General features: G+C 36.9%; 1 long non-coding RNA gene across 1 annotated transcript; it reads left to right on the top strand.

Moving 5' to 3' along the window:
- The first annotated feature begins 1,740 nt into the window (after positions 1–1,740).
- LOC136216760 (uncharacterized) lies at positions 1,741–4,279 on the top strand. The gene is made up of 3 exons (XR_010683369.1): positions 1,741–2,542; positions 3,527–3,709; positions 4,008–4,279. It is a non-coding gene; the product is annotated as an uncharacterized lncRNA (long non-coding RNA).
- Positions 4,280–10,975: the final 6,696 nt, after the last annotated feature.

Here is a 10,975-nt window from a genome sequence, read left to right as displayed (position 1 = left end):
TAGTTATTTATGATATTCATGTATTTGATCTAATATATTAATATTTAAATTTAAAGGTGTTTCTTTTTTTGAAATAAATTTAAAGGTGTAGTTAATATGTTGGGTAAATAATTTATTAGTTTCCTAGTTTTTACTTAATATACTGTTTAGTTCCCCTATTTTGAAAAATATATTTTAAGGTCTCTATCTTTTGTCAATATTAACATTGTGGTCATTTTATCTATTTTTTTTAGATTTTTAACCGAACATATCTTAGCTTTTAGGACAACCACAGTACAATACAAGCTGACCATGTTACTCTGTTATTTTATATTTATCTGTTTATGCTAAAATATAACGATTACAAGTCTAAAAAAATTAGACAAAAGAACCAAAGGGTTAATATTAGCAAAAGCTAGAGACCTTATAATGTGTTTTTCAAAATAGGACTAAACAGTGTATTAGGTAGAAAGTAAAGGACTTATAAATTATTTACCCTAATATGTTTGATTAGAAATCACTTGGTAAATATAGAAAATCTATTACATAATATAATATACATGTTAGTATATGTATGGTATTTGCATGGTAATCCTAAAGGTGACGCAACATCTTTTGGTTGACTTCTCTTGTGTAACATGACTTTTTTCCTTAAAAAAATTATCTTTTCTTAGAGCATATTTTGCAATAGCATCTCTAAACTTATACACATTTTGAAATATCATCTCGAAAGACCAGTTGCAAATACTTATAAAAGGAAAAGTCATATTGCATATGAGAAGTCAAACGGAAGGTGAGTGATCCTTACGAGTTAATATCTTTTTCAATTGTGAAAAAATAAGAGGCAAAATATACAACTTTTAGAGAGTTAGAGTGACTAATGAATTGTCCTTTAAATTCGGGAGGTAAAATGACCAAAATGGATAACTTCAGAGGTTTGATTGGTTTAATCTAAAACAATATCCATGTATAAGGGAACATATATTTTAATTTTAGAGGTATTATAGGATTTCTCCCTCACATTGAACAGCGTAATCTAACTTAGATTTTAGTGTTTGCTTCTTGCCTTCCTTGGAAATAAGGAGCATCTTCGAGTTATTAGTTTATAGTTTATTCTGTATGTCTGCTTAACCTTCCACATTTTTATATTGATTGCCATTTTATATAGATGTTGATGTTGTTGGCTTATAATTTCTTAGCTTTTCTTGCTGTCCAAAAATCACTAATGTGTATAGGATTTATTCATAGAAGATGAGGTGTTTAGTCGATTTTTTTTTTTGGTGTTTCTACCAAAAAAAATTAAAGTTTTATAGATAGATTTAGAGTTTTTCGGTGATTAATGGGTGTTCAAGTTCCTTCTCAACAGTCTAGGTCCGTCCAACAAAAGATATAAAGATACAAATCTGATTGCACGTATACAACAAAACAAGAAATGATGAATAAATATATATTCTGTTGTTTTATATAATACTCTCATATTTATGAAGTGGTTTAGTTAACAAAAGACATGACTTTTTACTGAATAGTATTAGAATATAATTAAATATGTTTTATATGTAAGGGTATACATATAAATTTAGTTAAGTAGTATGTAATAGTATAAATATATTTGTATCTTATTAATAAAATTAAGAGAGTATTATTTACTTTACCATTGTTTACCTGTATCAGAGAACTCTCTCATAAACTTCTAAGTATTTTAAAGGATCTATTATGAAATTTCACCTATTTTCAGAATCAAATAAACAAATAACCAATACCTAATCCAATAACTGTTCTCTCCGATTTGGGAAATCGTTTTTCTCTTCCTCCTATCACGCCGCTTAGGAACTCGGTTTTCTCTTTCTCGATATGTCTAGGAAATCGATTTCCTATCCTCTCTGCAATTTTCGACTTCTTCCTCTGGTTTTTCTATAGCTTGTTGCTGTGATTTCTTCCCTGGAGTTCTTATAGTCTGCGATCTGCTGTATTTGGCGTGATCGACTGGTGCGGTGGTTTTACTTTTCAGAACAAGCCGTTCCTCTGTTCTGTGATTTGCGATACTTCCTCTATTCTTGTTTTTTCTTCTTCAAGCACAGTTGCTCTCCTCTTTGCCTCAAAGCATAGTTGATCTCCTGTGGTTTTCAGATTGCTGTGTTTTTTTTTGCTGTGATTTGTGCTTCCTTCGTGTGATTTACGGAGTCTTCATCTTCAACTGCAAATAGGTGTTCTAAATTTTGGTTACTCGACTACTTCTCTTTTATCTGAGATTTTCTTCCACATTACTCATCTGCTATGGATACTGGAGGTTTTGTTGAGCCTGGATTTGTAGATTTTTAGGTAGACGAGCTCTCGTCGGATTCCTCACCACTGCCGTCCGAAATTGCTAAGTCGCCTGCACCTCCGCCGGAGTTAGGTTTAACTGAACTTTCTTTTCAGCACCGATCTCCAGCTCCGCACCGTAGGTCGTCTTCTTCACAGAAACTTCCTTTTAATGGTTTTGAGAAACCAAAATCTGGTGGCAATGCTAAAGCTCCTGATCTCTCCTTTGTTCTTAAGGAGAAAGCTCACACATATGTTTCTGGTGAGTCCTCTAAACCTAAACATTCATTACATGCATCTTTTGTACAAAATATACACTCAATCTCTTCTGCTTACTACGGCCGATAATCCCGGGATTTGCCTTGTTACGGCTCCCTTAACTGGTACGAACTACATTACTTGGAGTAGGGCAATGCTGCTTGCACTCTCCACTAAAGAGAAATTGAATTTTATTCTCAATGATAACTTTACTCCTGCTCGTACCTCTCCTGAGTATCCTCAATGGAAACGAGCAGACTCTATGGTTATCTCATGGATTTTGAATTCTATTTCTCGTGATTTGGTGGACGGTTTTATGTTCACATCTTCTGCCCGAGCTCTTTGGAAGGAGCTGGAACAACGATTTGGAGGTTCTAACGGACCTCTCATTTATCAGTTGAAACGTGAAATCAATGATTTCCATCAGGGCAGTCTCTTTGTTGCAATCTATTGAAACGATTATGGGATGAATTAGCATATATGTGCCCTCTTTCTATGTGCACTTGTAAAGCTTCTGAAATGTGTGTTTGTCTATCTGTTAAGAAAGCATATGATTCTTATAATGCTAATCTTCTAGTTCAGTTTCTCATGGGTCTTCGGGATGAGTATTCACATGTGAGACATCAGATTCTTCTTTTAGATCCACTGCCTAACATTCACAAAACTTATTCTATGATTCAAAATGTTGAAAAACAGAAAGAGGTGTATTCTGATGTTTCTCAATTAGAAATTGCTGCTCACACTTCTAGTATAAAGTCTGCTGTCATTCCGTCCTCCACTTCTACTCGTGGACAGAAACGAGATTCCAGTAATAAGACTGATCGTTTTTGCACTCACTGTAACAAACCAGGCCGTGAGAAGGATACTTGCTTCAAACTTTATGGTTACCCGGAGTGGTTCTAGGATTTTAAGAAAAAGAAAGCTAAATCCTCCAAACCAAAGGCTAATTGTGTTTCTTATTCTACTGATACTCCTATGGATTTTTCAGATTCAAAAGCTTATGAGAATAAGGAGAATCATAATTCTGCAAACTTCTCTATGCCTACGGGTTTTGCACAACTTGTTCAAAATGAAGTTCAGAAGCTTATGAAAAGCAAAGGGAAAATGAACCATGGTGATGATGGAACTTCTTCATCTCCTACACCTCTTGCCAACTTTTCTGGTTTTGCAGGTACTATTTTTCCTTCTATTTTTAATGCAAATACGAACATTAATTCTTTCCCTACATCAGTGTTTACTTCTGATTTTCCTTATTGGATTATTGATACGGGAGCTACTTCCCATATGAGTAGTTATCTTACTCAATTTACTCACTACAAATCTATTAATTTCAATAACTTGGTACATTTGCCTGATGGCTCCAAAAGTATTATCAAACATGTTAGTTTGGTTACTATTGGACCTAATTTTACATTACAGAATGTACTTCACATTCCTACTTTTACCCATAATTTGTTATCTGTTGGCAGATTGATACATATGATTCAAAATTGGTGAAAAAAATTTTCTCCAATGTTTGCCTAATCGTCTCCTTGTTGCTGGATTTTTCCATGGAGGACTCTACTATCTTACATCTCATTCTTTTACTCATGTTGTTTTAGAACAATTTTCTAGCAATATTGCTGCAAATGTTGTAACTCATTCTCCTATTGCCGATTTATGGCACCAACGTTTAGGACATGCTTCTGTTTCAAAGTTACAACATATTTCTGCTATTTCTAATATATCAAATACTTTGTCTTGTCCTGTTTGTCCTTTGGCAAAACAACACCGGCTTTCATTTTCTCGTATTCCTATTTCTACCATTGCTTCATTTGAATTGTTACATATTGATCTATGGGTGCCATATAAATTGCCTTCTTTAACTTGCGCAAAATACTTTCTTACTATTGTTGATAATTTTACACGTGCCACGTGGACAATTTTACTTAATACTAAAGATCAAGTTTTTTTTTTGCTATTTCATCTTTTGTTTCCCTAATTAAAACTCACTTTCAAGTGAAAATTAAACAAATACGTACTGATCATGGCACTGAATTCCTTAATAAAACTTGTTTTGAATTTTTTCATTCCAAAGGCATTCTACATCAGAAATCATGCGTGTATACGCCTCAACAAAATGACATTGTTGAACGAAAACATAAACATTTGCTTGAAATTACTCGGGCACTTCTTTTTCATGCCTCTTTACCTAAGCAATTTTGGGGCGAGGCTTTATTGACAGCCACATACCTCATAAATATATTACCTAGCCCTTTGTTAAATTGGCTATCGCCATATGAAAAATTACATAATAAAATTCCAGATTATGGTTTTTAAAAAACTTTTGGTTGTCAATGCTATTTTTCTAATCTTCATCCCTCTCGGGACAAATTGGATCCCCGTGCATTTTTTGGTATTTTTTTGGGATACGCTCTTGACCATAAAGCCTATAAAATTTACAATCCTTTAACTAAAAAAATTGTTATCTCACGGGATGTTGTTTTCCATGAAACTATTTTTCCCTATTCATCTATTTCTCCTACTACTCCTCCTACATCTTCTTTACCATTACCTATATTTTTCCTTTACCCGGATCCTCCTACTCCACTCCCCCCTACCACCACTTCTTTACCACTCGACCCGGATTCTCTTACTCTGATCATTTCTACACCCACTTCTTTACCACCCGACCCTTCCTCTTTACCTCATGATTCTCTTACTTCTCCTATTAATTCATCCTCACCTACTTTGGAACAATCTCCCGTTCTTTCTACAATTCCTACCTCCTCTACTATGAATGAGAATTCCCCCTTACCATCTTTCTCGACTAATTCCCCTATTTCTTTACCCACAACTACGCTACCCTCTTATTCTTCTATTGTTCCACTATCCGTTCCGAATTCCCCTACTCCTCCTTTTATTCCTCGTAGTACACGTGGCCGCCCGTTAAAGAAACCTTCTTGGTTATAAGATTTTGTCGCTCATACCATTACTTCTTCATCTTCCATTCTTCCGTGTCTACCACCATTCAGTGTTCAACATTCTATTTTTCTTTCTACCATTGATTCTAATGTTGAACCTACTACCTATCAACAAGCATGTTCTAATCCTAAATGGGTTCAGGCCATGGAAGCTGAACTACGTGCCTTGGAGGATAATAATACTTGGGATTTGACGACTCTTCCTAAAGGACAAAAAGCTATTTCTACTCGATGGGTTTTTTCGCATTAAACGACATCCTGATGGGTCTATTGATCGTTATAATGCTCGATTAGTAGCACGAGGGTACAATCAAATTCAAGGTATTGACTATACCGAGAGTTTTCCCCCCATTGCTAAAGTTGTTACCGTTCGTTTACTGATTGCCTTTGCTTCGGCTCATACTTGGCCCATTCATCAACTTGATATTAATAATGCTTATCTATATGGCTTTATGGATGAAGATATTTATCTTCAACCCCCTAATGAGTATTCCAAAGCCTCACTTGGCCAGGTTTGTAAATTACACAAATCTCTATACGGCCTTAAACAAGCCGGTCGTCAATGGAATAAAGAACTTACTTCCCAACTTATTGCATATGGCTTTAAACAAACATCTTGTGATCATTGTCTTTTCACTTATGATCATTCTGATACTTTTCTTGTTCTCATTGTCTATGTTGATGATATTCTTATTACTGGCAATTCTTCGGATGGTATTCAACATGTTAAAAATCACTTACATTCTCTTTTTAGCATAAAGGATCTTGGTCCTGCCAAATATTTTTTGGGCATTGAGTTAGCTCGGGACACGAATGGTATTTTTTTTGTCTCAACACAAATATATCTCGGACTTATTATCTGATGCGGGACTTAAAAATTTGCAAATCCTTCTCCTTGTCCCATGCCACCCGGTCTCATTTTAGATTCCGATCTTGGCACTCCGATTGATTCCTCGGATCAATATCGCCGTTTAATCGGCCGATTATTATATCTGAATTTTACTCGTCTAGATATCAGTTTTGCGGTTCAACAATTAAGTCAGTTCATGACAAAACCATGCACTCATCATCATGATGTCGTACTTCATCTTCTTCGGTATCTTAAGGGTACTATTCATTACGGTCTCTTTTATAGTGCTTCCGCTGATTTTCGTTTAACTGCTTATTATGACGCAGACTGGGGTCGTTGTAAAACATCACGTCGCTCTGTAAGCGGTTTCTGTATTTTTTTGGGTACTTCTTTAATCTCTAGGAAAGCTAAAAAACAGCCCACTGTTAGTAAGTCTTCCGCTGAAGCTGAATACCGCAGTATGGCGAGTACGAGTTGTGAATTGAAGTGGTTGTCTTACTTACTTCGTGAGTTTCATATCCCTTTACATCTACTTATCCCTCTTCATTGTGATAACAAGAACGCTATTTATATTGCTTCCAATCCCGTTTTTCACGAACGTACCAAACATTTAGACATTGATTGTCACATTGTTCGTGAACTCTTACTTTCCGATTTTCTTTCCACTCCTCATATTTCCACTAAACTACAACTTGCTCATCTTTTTACTAAACCTCTATACGCTCCATCTCTTCGCTCTTTCCTTCCCAAGCTAGGTCTTGTTTCATCACAACCTCCATCTTAAAGGGGGGGGGGGGGGGGTATTAGAATATAATTAAATATGTTTTATATGTAAGGGTATACATGTAAATTTAGTTAAGTAGTATGTAATAGTATAAATACATTTGTATCTTATTAATAAAATTCTATTGTTTTATATAATACTCTCATATTTATGAAGTGGTTTAGTTAACAAAAGACATGACTTTTTACTGAACAGTCACCATCTTTCTTCTAAAAGTCGTGTATCTTTAAAGGGGTGTCTTCATATTTAAAAGCACATAATTTTTAGAATTTTAAAAGATAATTTCTGAAAGAAAAAAAAATTGTTGGAATGAAAAACGAGTCTTCAAGATCAAGCTAATCTTCTTATACATGTGAAGAAGAAGATGGACGACAGGAAGAAAGAAGACATAATATGGGTAAAGGATAGAGAGGTCATACTTAATTATTTTCTTCTTTCTTTCTTGAACTTTATGGATAATAATTACTATATATTTTGAGTTGTTTCTTTAATTTAGATTAATCTAATATACAATATTTCTTTCATAATATACTTACTTATAATTTTATGTGTATTTAATTAATTCAACAAGTGAGAACTATAAGAATTAATTGCTCCATATTAATTTTTTTTTTTGGTAGAAACAGGAAAAGAAAAAGACAAAAAACCAAAACAAAGAAACCTAACCTGGGATAAGCCTAGGGAAGCTAACCTCAATCCTATCTTCTAAAAGAAGAGAAGAGAGAAAAATAGGAGGATCGGAAAGGGTTGTGACGCCCAACATCCCCTCATGACCAGCCGCAGCCAAGCGATCAGCAACCCGGTTTTGCTCTCTGAAGATATGGCTGGACTTTATGAACTCAAAGGAAGAACAGAGCCTTTTAATAGCTTTGATAAGGTTTCGGCTATTTAAACAAATAGCATGATTATCAGAAATCATTTTAATGGCCTCCAGGTTGTCAGATTCAACGGATAACATCTTCAAACCCAGACTCTTGGCAAGCTTTATGCCAGAGAGAATCCCCCAAAGCTCTGCTGAAAAGGATGAACCCAACCCCAGGTTCTGGGTGAACCAAGACAGCCAGGCGCCCCCAGCATCTCTAAGAACACCTCCAGCAGCAATCTTCCCATCATTGAGGCAAGAGCCATCCGTATTTAATTTCACCACCCCTTCTCTCGGCCTGCTCTAACCAAGGAGGTGGACATCTTTCTTCTGGGTAGACCTAGCAAGGGAGTCCCCTTTGAAACTCTCAATGATATTTGAAAGTTTTTCCGAGAAGAACTCAGCTAAGTTATGAATATAAACAGTTTTATCTCCAAAAATCTCCTCGTTCCTCCACTTCCAAATTTGGTGATAGATGATAGCAAAGAAAATATCACCATGCTCCAGGTTAGCCAGTAACTTCCCACTAACTCCATCAGAAAACCAGTCAAGCTCAGAGTGGGCCAGGAAAGAAGAAAGAAGGTGGTGGGGAAGAGTTTTCCTCCACACCTCTTTACTCTTAGGGCAGTCCCTAAGAGCATGGCACAAAGTTTCAATATGGCCTCTGCATCTACTGCAAGTTCCTGACTCCACCAGATGCCGTCTATGCCTATCCGAATTAGTAAGCAGTCTTTCCTTAACCCCCAGCCACAGGAAGCTCCTAATGCGGTAAGGGATTTTTAAGGCCCAAATGATTTTCCAAGTTTCAGAGAGAGGAGCGGACCTATTATGATTAAAAGCTTCAAAGGCAGATTTACAGGAATATACTCCATTATTAGTCAAGGCCGAGCAATGACTATCCTTATCTTCCTCCTTATTACTTATCTTCACTCCTCTAATTCTAAGGAGGGTATCCAGGCTAAAAAAAATGTCAAACTTAGACCAGATCCAGTCCCCCTCAGAGTCAACCACATCGACGATTCTCCAATTACGGATATTACTAGGCGGAGGGGAGCTACACACTTCTAATAACAGTTTGTCTCCAATCCAGATATCATTCCAGAAGCTGATGGATTTGCCATTACCCACCTCCAAGCCAACCCCCGAGCAGAACTCTGCAAACACAGCGCTAAGCCCTTTCCAGAGAAAAGAACAATTGACAACTCTCTCCTTGGGGCCCCCAAATTTTTTGTCTTTTCAATACTTCCCACAAAGAAGACGAACCCAAAGAGATGAAGGGCATTGCCACATTCTCCACAGAAGCTTCATTAATAAGACTTTGTTATTATCCTTAGCTTGTCTTATCCCAAGGCCTCCCATATTTTTCGGCTGGCAAACCTCCTTCCAAGGGACAAGGTGGATCTTTTTCCCCTCTCCAGAATCTCCCCAGAGGAAACGCCGGTTAATTTTATCAAGATCATTAAGAACAGGCTCGGGCAGCTTACAAGCTTGCATGATATGATTAGGAGCAGCGCAATTGACAGACTGAATTAACGTAAGATGGCCCGCCAGGGAAAGAGATTTAGCTTTCCAACTGGCACACATCCCATTAGTTTTGTCCAGAGTCTCTTTAAAAGAGGCTTTGGAAACTCTGTCACTGTGGAGGGGGACCCCCAGATACTTATCCAAGGACTGAGTTAGAGGAATACCAGATAAAACACTTAGCCTTTTACAAACGCCTTTATCCATGTTTTTAGAGCATAACATCCAAGATTTTTGGATGTTGATCTTCTGGCCAGAAGCAGCGCAGAAACAATTAAGGATATCCATAACCACACCAACTTGCTCCTCATTCCCTTCCACAAAGATCATCACATCGTCAGCGAAGAACAAATGGGTAATAGGAGGGCAGAATTTGTTGATGGACATAGGATGGAAATTCCCATTGCTCACATCCTCTTGGATTAGGTGCGATAACCTCTCCATTGCAATAACAAAAAGGAAAGGACTCATAGGGTCCCCTTGACGGATCCCCCTGGAAGGAGAGAACTCATCTGACATATCTCCATTGATCAAAACTTGAAAAACTGGAAAAGAAATGCAATCCTCAATCAATCTCCTCCAGTTATCCGGGATACCAGCTCTCTTTAAACTATCCATAAGAAAACTCCAGTTTAATCGGTCATAAGCTTTCTCCAGATCCAGTTTGAGAGCCACAATACCTTTCTTACCCTTCTTTATCTTCATGGAGTGCACCATCTCCTGGGCAATAACCACATTATGCATCACCTGTCTGCCAGAAACAAAACTACCTTGATTTTGGCTAATAATTTTAGGAAGAATACACAGGAGTCTATTCGCCACAATTTTAGTAATAGCTTTGTACAAAACATTGCAAAGACTAATCGGCCTCATTTGTAAAAAGGAGGAAGGTTTCTCAACTTTAGGGATCAGAACCAGAAGGGTTTTATTCACCAGCCTAATATCGTTGGAACCACCGAAAACACCTTTAACAAAATTATAAATGCCTTCCTTCACAGTTACCCAGTGTTTGTGATAAAAGCTAGCAGGAATACCATCAATCCCAGGAGCCTTAGTAGCTCCAATACTAGAGAAAGCCAGATCAATCTCTTTCTGGTCAATAGGATGGAAAGCTTCCTTAATAGTTTCCTCCTCCAACCTTGGAAAAGAGATCCAAGAAAGGGCTTTGTCCAGATCCACATAATCCTCTTTAAATAAGTCTTTATAAAAGTCAAGGGCCAAGCGACGAATATCTTCCTCCTCATAGACCCAATCACCATTAGAATCTTTGATAGCATCGATTCGATTCCTCTTCCTTCTAATAATAGTAGAAAGGTGGAAAAACCTGGTATTCCGGTCTCCATCCTTAATCCAAGCCTTTTTGGACTTTTGAAACCAAAGAAGCTCTTCCTGTCTTAGCACAGCTTCCAACTCGTTCTGGAGAGATCTAAGATGACAATTCAGACTGTGATCGAAAC

This window comes from Euphorbia lathyris, chromosome 2 (genome assembly GCF_963576675.1).
Source record: "Euphorbia lathyris chromosome 2, ddEupLath1.1, whole genome shotgun sequence".
NCBI lineage: Eukaryota > Viridiplantae > Streptophyta > Magnoliopsida > Malpighiales > Euphorbiaceae > Euphorbia > Euphorbia lathyris.
The sequence above is the reverse complement of the archived record's forward strand: the minus strand, read 5'-3'. Positions and strand labels throughout refer to the sequence as shown.